Genomic DNA, 14,319 nt, shown 5'->3' with positions numbered 1-14,319 from the left:
TCAATAAACATAAACAATATTCAGCTTTTTTATATTTATTCATTGTACATTTGGGCACCTAACCACATCTTTCTGACAACATTTCTCTTTATTGAAGCTGTAGTGTGGGATAATCAAAGAGCAGGTGTTTGTTATACGGTTTTAAGGCACAAAGTGAAATCAAAGAAACACCTGACGCAAAGCAAAACTTTGGTTTATAATGCGTGTGGCGATCTGTAGATCTGTGCGTAACGTTTTATTTCCCCCTACCTGAGTTCAGGCTCACAGGCTCAGGCTGCCAGGCTGCAGCAGCTGCCTATACCGCTACATACCACTAGTCGGCGCGGAGCACCCAGGGATTTTACTGTAAGCGGTTTCATTCAAGTTGTTGCTCTTATGCCCAAGAGTTCCTGCGAAGTTCCGCCTCGTCTACTAACTTACTGTCAGTGACGGACTGGGAGGACAGAGGCACACACATGTAGAGCCGCTGCCAGCTGCTGTCAGTCACTAAAACACCTACTTGAAGGACGCTGCTTTTTGTTCACAGAGACCGAGCTGATTTGGATACAAACGAGCAGGTTCGTAGAGAGATTACTAATAACAACAAGAGGGAAGATGCGGGTGTCGTAAGGAAACATGACATGGGAAAAAACCTCTCCTGAAGAACTTGCCTGAGAAACAACATGTTTTTTTTTGGTAGTAATTTTGTGACAGTTGTCTATACGTCCAGTACTGCGTGTGTTTCAACAAGTAGCCTAAATAAATTCCTGTTGTGCATGGGGATGTTAAAATAAAAACAACGGCGGTGTAAAAAATGCCAGGGTTATCTACCTTACGCTGCGTACGGTAGCCTACGCATGTAAGTAGGAACAGTAAGTAAGTAAAAATTTATTTATATAGCACCCACTCATCATAGTACGCGTACACAGAGTGCTTCACATTATGGAAAAAACGCATTCAATCACACAAATAGTATAACATTTCCTTGTAATAGACACGGGTATGTGTGTGTGTGTGTTGAGGCCAACGCAGCCTTTCTGTCATCTGCTGCTCTTATCTGTCCCTCACAGAGAGAGAGAGAGAGGGAGTACACAAGATGCTGCCTCATCGATAACTCTGCGTGTGCACACTAATACACATGGATGAGACGTGACAGTGGAGCGATTTAAACTTTTGTGAGTTATACATGCTGTTGTAAACATTTTGCTGCTGTTCTGAAACATGCACAGTAGCAGTCACAGTAGTCATGTCTTGGTTTTGTCACATTTTAGATGTGTAGCTTGTACTTGTAGGCCTACTTGTACTTTGCACTTGCACTCAACGTGATTTTCTTTTAAAGGACCCGGCCCTAGAAGAAGCGACAACCTTTTTGGGGTAAATTGCAATTGTTTTATTTTTTTAGTATTTATGGAATAAACTGTTATACACTTGGATTGGAAACACATCTCCTGCCGTCTCAGTATAACAAACTTGTGTTGCCCTTGGTTTAGAATATTCAGTTGATAGTTTTATTCACACCTTTACTCACAGCTTCTTCCATCACACAGGAAACCAGCCATAAGATGTTGTTGTCTGACACACGCACCGAGAGCCAGAAGGTTTTGCAATGGATAAACGTCATCGCTGGCATTACCTTAACTCTCGTGGTCTTCTGTTTCCTGTGTTGCACGGTATGTAACACAAGTCCACTTATGCATTAATGGAAATTCTTAATGTGAACTTTTATTTATATGACGTCTAGTGAATAAGAAACATGTTTTCTTTTTTTTTTTCATTAATGTTTCCTGCAGCCTCGAAGGCATCGTGTCTCTGTGTTCTTTGTCACAAACCTCCTCATCTCCAATCTGGTGCTGATCTGCTCCTTGATCCCCTTGGTGCTAATAACTGCAGACATGGGAATGGGAGTCCTGTATATACAAGCATTCTCTTTCTGCTTTGCGTTAATAATCGGTCTCATCTTCAGGATGTGTATCGCAGTGGAAAGGTATCTTATCTGTATATCCAGCATCAATGTGCTGCTGTGATATCCTGATTATAACCTTCTCGTCTTTTCCTGCAGGTACATGATCATCGCCCACCCAACCTACATCAGAGGAACTCTGACCTCTGTTCTGGCCTGTGTCGGGCCGTGGGTCCTTTGTTTTCTCATGTTTTATATTTTTTTCGCCTTCATGCACCTAGCTTCCATCTACCTCAACGTGCTCCTCATCCTCCTACCAACACTTCTGTCCGTCATCTTTGTGGTTTTGACCTTCGTCGCTCTGCCTGCTGCCACCTCTGTGGCCATTGAGGAAAAACGAAGAACTGTGGGAGTTTTGGTTCTGTTGCTGGTTGATTACTTTCTGCTGATCATTTCAGTCTTCATTTCCTTTATTAATTCCATTGAATCTGTAGCACTCTTTTTTTTTCTGTTCACTGTTTTTGTGGACTTGACTCTGTCTGTTTTAATGTTTAAAGGGCCAGTTGACAAGTTTCTGGCACGCATGTGCTATTGCATCACGGACAACAGTGTTACAACCAACCAACCAAGTTTAGAGAATGGGGGCGGCGGGGTTGTTTTAGATGTGATATAAAAAAGATAATTTGTCATTATGGCACTTCTTTTTAACAAGTCTTAACAGATCTTTAACATTTTAACGTTTGTATCAAAAATGCCTCTTAACCCAACTAATTTCTAGAGATACCCAGGTGTTACGTTTGAGGACTGGCGATTCTCTGACCATAAAAATCTGAAAAGTCAGGCCTTACCTCACTCAATATGCTGAACGGCTGTTGGTACAGCCCATGGTTGTCTCTCACCTTGACCACTGCCTACCTTGTCCTACCTTGTCCAAATAGATCATGTCCACCTAATCAATTTCAAGCCACTAAAGCTGCCTTCAAAGTAACCTTTTTGAGTTCAAGTGCATGGGAGCACACCCCATCTACTGGAACTCAATCATGCAGCCTTAAACTCACTGTTAGCCACTGGGTGTTTCTCAAGAACGTCTTCTGGCTTTGATGCAGACTGTTTTGGTCTGTGGTTTCTCCGATGGTGGAACAAGTGACTGAACACATCATCATCACATCTAACACTCAAAACATGTCTTAATAGCACTTAGTATCCACTTTCGATTATCTTCTTTACCCAACCTCTTTGCACTAACTGTAGATGAAAGAAGTAAAGTACTTACAGGGCCCTGCACTGAAGCTTTAGCATTGTCTCTCAAGTCATGTTGGATAAAAATGTCTGCCAAATTATTACATGTAAATGTATGTACTTTGCATGTCAATTCAAATATAAATATATATTATTTTCTATCAGTTACATGTGATTACTTCAGTCTGCCTGTCTTTTTCACCATGAACAGTGTGACCTTTTTGTGGACGATGGATCCAATATCAGACGTTATGTTGACACTACATTTTCTCAGCTCTATTTGATTAATAATTGTGTCCTTATCAGCAAAATGAATATGAGATAATAACAGAACGTTACGAGTTGTTTTGTCAGGTAAATTCATGCAAAACCGCTGATGCGCGTTGCGTTCAGGGACAGTTTTTCAGCAAGCAGACTCTGTATTTACCTCGAAAACGGCTCAGTTTCGCAACGTTCTGTCATTATCTCATAGCGTGGTGAATGTGAAGGTCACAACTTGTCCACCAGAGCGTTTTGGAGTTGTTGGATTGTGTATTTGATGAGTTTGATGTGGGAAACCAGGAAATCCCATGAGCCTCCGTAGCGTAGCTCTGAGCAGCTCGCGGCTCCGCTCCACCATTCTAAAAATAGTTTACGCCAACAATTAAAGGTAACGAACATACTGCTATGACTATAGCGATTATGGCAGTGGGCCAATTTGCCAAAATGTTGAACTATCCCTTTAAAAGTTCATGAATATCATTATTACACTTAAGTCAGGAAAGCAAAGTTTATATCACTTTAATAAACTGAGACAATCAGCAGCAAAGTTTATTTTGATTTGATTGATTGATGACCACTCTGTCATTATAACAACAACTCTCTTATTCTTACATCTTCATATTGTCTGTTTTCTACATTTTAACATTGCTCTTGTTACTAATGTCCAACCAAAGTAAATTTTTTTTGTTTCAATTCTTTATTCATAATTTCTAAATAAAAACATATTATTTGTTTACTTTTTGTAAACATATTTTTTGTATAAAAACAAGAACAAGAACCAAGAGACAGACAGAAGACTGCTGGGTTTACAGGGGCAGAGATGAATGAAGGTGGTTTGAGGGAATCCAAGTTGATACCGGGGAATCAGTCCAAGATGCTTCTGACGTTTCAACAAGACATTTAATTGTGGCTTAATCTGCTGTGCTGCACTGTGACAGCTTCAAGAAATACATTAAACGTTCTGTTCAAAGTTCATGTGTATCATTATTGAACTTTAGACTGAAAAGTAAAACGTATATCACTTTAATTAGCTGAAATAATCTGCAGCATGACCACCGTGCTAATATTACCTCAGCTCTCTCAGACTTAAATCTTTTTCTGTTTTCTGCATGTTTAACTTTCTCCTGATTATAAATAATGTCTAACCAGAATTGCATTTTTGTTTGTAAGTTCTTCATTGTTATTTCCTATGAACATACTGTCTGTTTATCTTTATTAATTGTAAATTTGAACATCTTTGGAAACCTCTTTACCCACCACAACTTTCTAATAACATTTCTCCCACTTGCAGGTTGTCATTTGGGCACTTTTAAATTATGTAGCTAATGCATATTTTCAACAAAAGTAATAGGAAAAAATGAATACAGAGATGCCATGCACACATGTTTTACATCCGGCAGTATAAAAGTGAAACACTTCACTTCGTGAGAAGCAGAGATGAAGCAGAGATTAGATGAAGAACCTCCTTCGTGGTATATATTGCAGAGTTACTCCATAGATGTGACCAGACTGATGAGAAATCATGAAATAAACATCCAGGTTATTTTCCACCAGCTTTCAAAGGTAAACTTTCTGCTGCATTATTTCTCTCAATCTATGTCTAACATCATTCAGAAAAAAACAGTTAAGTTATTTATACATGACAAAGGGCCTGGACTGTTGATGTAAATTAATATACAGTTATATTTTTTGTTTGATATTTTCAGTTTTTCCTCTCTCTTGCCTCATGTTTCTGAGATTTGGGCTAATTTTAATTTTTTTTTTTTTTTTACACTGTACTACAGTTGTACTGTGTGGAAAATTGGTAGGTAATCAATGTGTAGCTATCAGGAACTAATTTAATATTAATACTAAACATTTTATCAAATTACTTTATTACACCTATCACAGGATGTGTGTGTGGGGATATCCTGAAACAGTGAAAATATAGCCAATGTAGACAAAGCCTAAAATTTTACTATACTTTTGACTAATGATTAACTTTATAACCAACATTAGAATTTTAATAGTGATTAGGATTTGGAAGTAGAGGTTGGTAATATTCATAAAACACATCAGCAGACACTCAAGATTGAGTGGAGCTCAAGATTGTGCTCACAAGATTAAGATGGCTGATTCAGAGCAGTCGCTGCGACCAACAAGACAGATTTTAACAAGATGGTGGTACAGTAAAGAAAGGAAACAACAGGTTGTTACAGATTACGATGACCCTGAGGGCTCAACACACTGCAGCATGCAAACAAAATCATCAGTTTGACAACACGTAATTGAAAATTCACAACAAAACAGAGGTGTTTGTGGGGACACAAGTTTTTGCAGTTGTTATCAGTTTTTGCAGTGCATGCATCGTATGGTTACATTGTAACCTTGGTTCTCTGAGTGAGAGACTATCTCTCCACTCAGTTACATATGGAAGAGAGAGATAGTCTCGAGACGATAGAGAACATCAGCTGGGTGAAGTTGTTTCCTGAATTGTAGTGTGTTTGTGTGCATGTGTTATTTTAAGAGTACAGTATGTTGAGCTCTCAGGGCCACCGTAGAAGACGGTTGCTGAGCCCACATGGCACAGGGAGGAGGGAGAATGAGAATTTCTTTGTTTACGAAGAAGAGAATTTTATTTCCACCATCTCGAATGAAGTGATTCCAAACGACTGTGTGAGCAGCAGTTCACAGCTTTAGCATCATCACTGAACAGTATGAAGTAAACATCAAGAAAAAACTTGTTTTACTGTCAAACAACAGGTTTCACACTGAACAATGGAAGATTTCTATAACACCTCGCTGTATGAAAGCTACAATGACAGCAATATCGAGTACAACTTTGAAAGCAGCATGCCTCGAAGATATGAGGACTTCATTGATGTGGTGTTGTGCATCATCATCAGTATCGGCCTCCCACTGACCCTAGTGGCCATCTATCAACTTTTCTCTCAGGTGAGAACTCAGTTCATGACTGAAGAAGAGTTTGATGACAAATTTATATGAGTGCAGTTTTCAGCAGAACAAGATAAAAACATGTCATCAGTTTCCAACCACTGTGTTTACTCTTCTCAATGTTTTCGTGCAGGTCAGAGATGGTAACGTGGCTCCGATCTACATCATCAACCTTCTCATTTCTGACATCATTCAACTCTGCTCCATGATCTCGTTTGTGGCAAAACCTCAGAATTTAATCATAACAATCTTCAATGGAATTTATGCACATAGCCTGATGACCAGCGTTTGCTTCATGGTGTGCATCGCCCTGGAAAGTAGCTGTGTGTAGCTTTTCTCTGTTTGAACATTTTATTTCATCCACAAAGACGATGTGTGTGTCTGTGTATTACAGGTATTTGGTCGTCGCCTGGCCGCTGTGGTACCGCTTCAGAAGAAACATCAAGACCTCTGTGGTGGTCTCTGTCATGGTCTGGGTCTTTATTCTAGTCTTAATATTTGTTATATCCTTCAGTTTTGGAAATCATCTTGAGGCCATGGAAATCATCTATGCTGTCCTCCTCCTCCTCCCCCTCCCTCTGTTCATCTTCTCCCTGTCTGGGACCATTAAAGCTCTGTCTGCAGCCATCAGTGTCCCTCCTGATGAAAAACGCCGAATTGTGGCCATTTTGGTTTTGGTGCTACTGATTTACACACTGTTGTTCCTGCCCATCAGCATTGGTTTCCTTGCAAAAGCATCAAGGAATCGTTTTACCTTCACTGTTTCAGTGACTTTCCTGAGGTTCAGTCCTCTTGCAGACTTGTTTCTCTATGTTTTCAGCAGGAAAGGAGCTGCAGACAAGTTTTTGGCCTGTGTGTGTCGTTGCAGGATGAGCAGTGACAGAGATATCAGAATGAATGATATCAACTTATAGACAGTCACTCCATGTAGACAGAGAAAGAAGGAGAAATAGAAAAATTGAGGAAGAAATGTCTAACTACATATTCACTGAGCACATAAAGTTTTGTTTTCTCTTCATGTCTATTAAAAGTTGATGCTTTGTTATATTATCAAGTAGCCAAGAGATAATCTGCAGCATGAACACTGCCATTATAACCACATCTCTCATTTTTACATATTTGTTTGTTTTATGCTTGTTTAACTTTTGCACAATTAGTTTACAACAGTACTGTAGTATTTGTTGTAAGTACTTTCTACATTATTTTTGATAAACAAAACAATATGTAACTTATTTATATTTGTTCATTGTCAATTTGAGCACCTCTGGTATCATCCTTTCTCACAAATCCTTTCTGAAAATATTTGTCTTAGATAAATCTAAAATTTTTTATCTAATTAAGCTTTATATGACTACAATAAAAACAACAGGGGGAGACAAAGACAGAGAGAAGCAAAGCGCCTACAGTTTATAGCAAGTTAATAGTTTCTAACATGAATGTGACTCCCAGCATAATAAATTAATAATAATAATACATTTTTACCTCTAATGCACTTTTCATAAAACAAATCTCAAAGTGCTACAAATTAAAATCTGTGCATATACACATAAAATCAGCAGTGATATGCTCTTTTAAAAAGGTGGGTTTTTAGGTAATGTCCACAGCAGTGCCCTCTGGTGGTCTGGGAGGCCACTCCAGAGTGGGGGGCAGCAGAGCAGAAAGCCCACTCCCGAAGCGTGTGCCCCTTGGAGTGTGTGGGGGCATCAATGTGTTGCTGCAGATTTGAACAGTCAAGTGGGAGGAGGAGCTCAGCAGCAGAGTGACATGAGGGGGTATCTACATGAATGTTAAAGCAGAAGTAAGCGATCCGGTCGTTTTGGCTAATGCTGCGTTCCAGGCAGCCTTTTGAAACCGTAAATTACAGCTTCAAGTCACGACTTCCGACTTTGTAGCGTTCCAGGCAACCCACTCGTGTTTTTCCGACCTGTTTTACCGGTGAAAGTCACTATAACGGCCACTCGTAACTTCCGACCCGTGAACTCGTACCAGATCGAACTGGTACGACTTCACAGGTCAGAAAAACACGAGTTACGGGTTGCCTTGAACGCACCATAACATCTTGTCAGCCGATGGAGTTAGCAGCCCCCGCCCTCGTCATGGATCTATTGGTCCTCGTCCCTACGTCACCACATTCAGGCACATCCCTTGGCTGCACACACAGCCCTTCATGCCGTTCTCTCTCCTCATTGGATAAAACTTGTAGGATACGAGAAAAGTTTTCTCCTCGGCTCAGAGCAGAGCAGAGGGACTGACAGACCCGTGTTTCGGTCCAAACACTCTATGTAAGTGATTGCTGTCGGAAGATATAACTATTTAAGACTTATATTAACACAAAAATATTGCTTACTTCTGCTTTAAGGTCAGGGGGGCAAGATTAATTTAGGGCAGAAAATACTTCTGGCTCATGCCACGTTTCACTAAGGAAAGGAAACAGGAGATCCAATCCTTTTTTAAAGGGTATAATCCTGTAGGAAGGATACCTTTTTTGACAGGGACTGTGTAAGTTAAATTTTGATTAGTGGAGGGACAGCAAACAGGTCTCTGTAGGGGGTGTAGTACAGTCCAGTCTGCTCCGTGTTGAATTCACTAGAAAACTACATTCAGGGAACCATAAAAAAATAAAAAATAAAAATGTCGCAATACATTTTTTCCTTTTCTGACCCTAACTAAGAACTCTTATTGCCTAAACCTGATGACTTGAAAAACCCCACCTCTGTTCACTTCCTGAGAGGCAGAGATAAGAAGCAGCAGAAAACCCATGACAAATCGCCTTCATGACACAAGTTGCAAATTGTTGCATTAGACAAGAAAAGACTGATACAAACGAGAAAACTGTCAAGAGGAATATCCAGGTTGTTTTCCACCAGCTTTCAAAGGTAAAGTTTGTTTCACAATATTTCTCTCCACCATCATTTTGGTCCTTGTCGAAAGGTATAACACGGACCTCTGGTATCTCTCTTTTCTTTTCATAAAGCTCAGTCCTCTTGCAGATTTATTTTTGTATATTTTATTAAGGAAAGGAACCACAGACAAGTTTTTGGCCTCAGTGTGCTGTTGCAGGATGGACAGGGACACTGATACCAGCAGACCAGCAGCATAAATGATCACAGGTTGTTAGGCAGAGAGACAGAAGGAGGAAAAAATCAGAGGAAGTAAAGGAGGCACATAAGACCATAACCGGCTTGAAAAGAAGCAATGAATTCAGTTATCCGCCCTTGCCTTCATTTAATCTTCTAATCCTGCTCTTTAACTGGATATTATCTATTTTAATGTAATCTGTGCTATTATGTTTTCATTCTCTTAATACGCTTTAACTAATATTGTTAATGCATTTTCTCTGTAAAGCACATTGAATGACCTTTGTTTAACATAATACTGTATAATGTACACATATTCTTTGCTTTTCCTTTTCTAAATTGCCTTTGTTGATTAAATGATTGAATTTCTTGAGGAGACATTTGATCATGTTGGAAATCAGTCCTTTCTCGCTCTTGCCATAATGCATAGTATATGCGCGCACAGCAAAACGTGAGGGCTGGCTTGACGTTAGTAATGTTTCAAGGGTGAAATTACCAACAGGAAGTCGCTCTGAGGAGGGGTATCTTAACGGCCGGTGGGTTTTCTTGATACGCACACGATTACATGAGTTTCTGCGAAGTTCCGCCTCGTCTACAAACTTACTGTCAGTGACGGACTGGAGGAGGAGAGACGCACAAACATGTGGAGCCGCTGCCAGCTGCTGTCAGTCACTAAACAACAACTCGAAGGACGCTGCCGTTCGTTCAGCTGATTTGGATACAAACGAGCAGGTTTGTAGATATTTCTGTTGGATTAATAACAACAAGAGGGAAGATGCGGCTCTCCCTCCTGAAGAACTTGCCTGAGAAACAACATGGTTTTTTGAGATTTCTAGTACTAATTTTGTGACAGTTGTCTATACTTTCAGTACTGCGTGTGTGTTTTTTAAACAAGTAAATAAATTCCTGTTGTGCTAAAAAAACAACGGCGTAACGGTGTAAAAAAAAAAAAAAAAAAGCATTTCCTTGTATTAGACACTGTATAATGTGTGTGTGTTGAGCCCAACGCAGCCTCTCTGTCCGCTGCTGCTCTTATCTGTCTCTGAGGGGCGGAGAGACGGGACAGTGGAGCGACTTAAACTTTTGTGAGTTATACATCCACCAACATCACTTCCTTGTGGTGCTGACACTTATTCAATGAGCTTAAATACGATTATATTTCAGAAAAGCGCCCATTTGTGACTATAAGTCTATTGTGACATTGCTGTTGTAACATTGCTGCTGTTCTGAAACATGCACAGAAGCAATCACGGTAGTCATTTCTTGGTATGTCACATTTTAGATTTTGCGCTTTCACTCATGTGATGTTAATGTGCACCTAATTGGCCTTGGTTGGGAAATTGGTCCAGCCTGTTGACTGCAGTCCTGAAGGCGAGCAGGCCTTCTCTAATAGTAATAGTAAATTTAATTTAAAGCAGAAGTAAGTGATATATTTGTGTTAATATAAGTCTTAAATAGTTATATCTTCCGACAGCAATCACTTACATAGAGTGTTTGGACCGAAACACGGGTCTGTCAGTCACTCTGCTCTGCTCTGAGCCGAGGAGAAAACATTTATCGTATCCTACAGTTTTTATCCAATGAGGAGAGAGAACGGCATGAAGGGCTGTGTGTGCAGCCAAGGGATGCGCCTGAATGTGGTGACGTAGGGACGAGGACTGTTACAGTATGGTGCGTTCAAGGCAGCCCGTAACTCGTGTTTTTCCATTCTGTGAAGTCATACCAGTTCGATCTGGTACGAGTTCACGGGTCGGAAAAATACGAGTGGCCGTTATAGTGACTTTCACAGGTAAAACAGGTCGGAAAAACACGAGTGGGTTGCCTGGAACGCTACAAAATCGTAAGTTGTGACATGAAGCTGTAATTTACGGTTTCAAAAGCCTGCCTGGAATGCAGCATTAGCCAAAACGACCGGACCACTTACTTCTGCTTTAATTTAATTTATTTATTTTGATATGAAGGCCTGAAAAAAAAACACACATACTGCCCTTTTATGATGTTGAGCCCCTGCCCCTCTATAGTCATGTACGTCCCTGACTTTAACCATAAAGGCCCCGGCCCTGGAAGAAGCCCTGTTCTTTTCTACGATGCTGATTAATGTTGACAACCTTTTGGGGGTAAATTGCAGTTGTTTTTTGGAATAAACTGTTATACACTTGGATTGGAAACACATCTCCTGCCGTCTCAGTATAACGAACTTGTGTTGCCCTTGGTTTAGAATATTCAGTTGATAGTTTTATTCACACCTTTACTCACAGCTTCTTCCATCACACAGGAAACCAGCCATAAAATGTTGTTCACCGAGAGCCAGAAGGTTTTGCAATGGATAAACATCATCGCTGGCATTACCCTAACTCTCGTGGTCTTCTGTTTCCTGTGTTGCACGGTATGTAACACAAGTCCACTTATGCATTAATGGAAATTCTTAATGTGAACTTTTATTCATATGACGTCTAGTGAATAAGAAACATGTTTTCTTTTCTTTTTTTGTTTCCTATAGCCTCGAAAGCATCGGGTCTCTGTGCTCTTTATGACAAACCTCCTCATGTCCAATCTGGTGCTGATCTGCTCCTTGATCCCCTTGGAGCTGGCGACTGGAGACACTGGAGTGGGAGGCGCGTATATATTATCAGTCACAGCGATTGGTTTCCTCTTTGGGATGATGATCGGTCTCATCTTCAGGATGTGTATCGCAGTGGAAAGGTATCTTATCTGTGTATCCAGCATCAATGTGCGCTGCTGTGATATCCTGAATATAACCTTCTCCTCTTTTCCTGCAGGTACATGATCATCGCCCACCCAACCTACATCAGAGGAACTCTGACCTCTGTTCTGGCCTGTGTCGCGCCGTGGGTTCTTTGTGTTCTCATGTTTTATATTATTCTCGCCATGTACCTAGCTTCCATCTACCTCGTCATGCTCCTCATCCTCCTACCAATACTTCTCTCTGTCATTTTTGTGGTTTTGACCTTTGTTGCTCTGCCTGCTGCCACCTCTGTGGCCATTGAGGAAAAACGAAGAACTGTGGGAGTTTTGGTTCTGTTGCTGGTTGATAACTTTCTGCTGATCATTTCAGCGTTAATTCTCTTTATTTATTTCCTTGAATCTGTAGCATTCGTGTTTTTGGTTCTGTTCACTGTTTTTGTGGACTTGACTCTGTCTGTTTTAATGTTTAAAGGGCCAGTTGACAAGTTTCTGGCACGCCTGTGCTATTGCATGACGGACACAAGTGTTACAACCAACCAACCAAGTTTAGAGAATGGGGGCGGCGGGGTTGTTTTAGATGTGATATAAAAAAGATAATTTGTCATTATGGCACTTCTTTTTAACAAGTCTTAACAGATCTTTAACATTGTAACTTTGGTATCGAAAATGCCTCTTCACCCAACTAATTTATAGAGATACCCAGGTGTTACATTTGCGGACTGGCAATGATCATTCTCTGACCATAAAAAGAAAAATGTTCATGCCGGTACCACCACAGCACCTTTATATATACCTGTGCTGTCAAAACGGTAGAATTTATGCAAATGTATGCAAATTTGACCATGTTAGAAAACAATTTCAAAAAACTTGTAATACATTTTTTGTTTGTCTGATTGTAAGTAATCAACTGGGTAATTTTCATGGAGATATCTAAATGTAATTTTTTTTACCCTATTCACGTGAGAAAAATAATTAATAGGCATATGAATGCGCTATATATTGGTCTTTTTTGAAACTTTCCCCTAATGGGATTCTTCAGGGCTTTTTCGCTCTCACTCAGGACATGTTGAGGATACAAAATCAGTTGAGTTTGCTTCTGTTGCAATGTGTTCAAGGTTGACCCCCATTTTGGCTTAAAATTACTGGACTATCTGTACTCAACCTCTTTGCACTAACTAAGCCCCTGCATTGAAGCTTTAGCATTGTCTCTCAAATCATGTTGGATAAAAACGTCTCCCAAATTATTATATGTAAATGTATATATACTTTGCATGTCAATTCAAATATAAACATATATTATTTTCTATCAGTTACATGTGATTACTTCATTCTGTCTGTCTTTTTCACCATGAACAGTGTGACCTTTTTGTGGACGATGGATCCTATATCAGATGTTATGTTGACACCACATTTGCTCGGCTCTATTTGATTAATAATTGTGTCCTTATCAGCAAAATTACTGTCATCAGTGTTATGTGAAAGGTTGACTGACATTTTGTGAACTATATAACCTGATAAGAAAGCATGAAAACATTACAATAACTACAACTGTAATTATAAAATTAAATGGGTTATATGTTAATACCAAAACTGCAATAGATAATTTAAGTTGTAAGATTCATAAAAACCCTTAATCCTCTAATTTTCTTAATGAATTTGAAGTCTGAGAGTTAAAATTTTAAAATTAAAACACAATAAATTTCTCACAAGACTTGTTGAAATCAATTATCTCAAGAGGAAGTTGGGCTACGCAAGAACGTCACAAAAGCAGAAGACGGTTTGTACACGATGGTGCATACAACCGGTGTTGGGAAATTTCACTTTCTAGATTAAAGTTCAAAGTTCAGTTCACATATTTTAAAATGAACTAGTTCAGTTCATAGTTCATAATTCAAAAATTTGAAATAAGTTCACAGTTACAAAACTGACCTAGTTCATAGTTCTTTTTTCTTTTCTTTTTATTCCCAATATGTTGCTACAAGCTATTATTTTTCAAAATGATTGCTTCAGCCCATATAAAACCACAGAAGCAATTATTTTAGCAGTTTTAACCAGTATTAGTTATAGTTACTACTTTACTTTCTCCAAAAAGTAATTGAGTTACAGCGTGATGAAAGTAATTACCAGGAAAAGTAACCAGTGTTGGTAATAACGGCGTTAGAGTATAGCGGCGTTACTAACGGCGTTATATTTTTCAGTAACGAGTAATCTAATTAATTACTT

At 39.4% G+C, this 14,319-nt stretch overlaps 2 long non-coding RNA genes across 4 annotated transcripts; both read left to right on the top strand.

Annotated features, from left to right (window-relative positions):
• The first annotated feature begins 445 nt into the window (after positions 1 to 445).
• Positions 446 to 3,709, top strand: LOC146973162 (uncharacterized). 2 transcript variants are annotated; one of them, XR_015037808.1, is made up of 5 exons: positions 446 to 1,154; positions 1,319 to 1,353; positions 1,527 to 1,649; positions 1,770 to 1,963; positions 2,039 to 3,450. It is a non-coding gene; the product is annotated as an uncharacterized LOC146973162 (long non-coding RNA). The 2 variants fall into 2 exon arrangements; XR_015037807.1 differs by having other exon boundaries at positions 1,770 to 3,709.
• Positions 3,710 to 9,972: 6,263 nt separating this feature from the next.
• LOC146973161 (uncharacterized) lies at positions 9,973 to 13,406 on the top strand. Of its 2 annotated transcripts, none has more exons than XR_015037806.1 (4): positions 9,973 to 10,475; positions 11,666 to 11,776; positions 11,891 to 12,093; positions 12,171 to 13,406. It is a non-coding gene; the product is annotated as an uncharacterized LOC146973161 (long non-coding RNA). The 2 variants fall into 2 exon arrangements; XR_015037805.1 differs by having other exon boundaries at positions 10,014 to 10,122.
• Positions 13,407 to 14,319: the final 913 nt, after the last annotated feature.

The sequence above is a fragment of the Trachurus japonicus genome, chromosome 15, assembly GCF_045865225.1.
Source record: "Trachurus japonicus isolate A0001 chromosome 15, Traja_1.0".
Lineage (NCBI taxonomy): Eukaryota > Metazoa > Chordata > Actinopteri > Carangiformes > Carangidae > Trachurus > Trachurus japonicus.
Note: the sequence above shows the minus strand (reverse complement) of the source record. Positions and strands in the feature narration are given on the sequence as shown.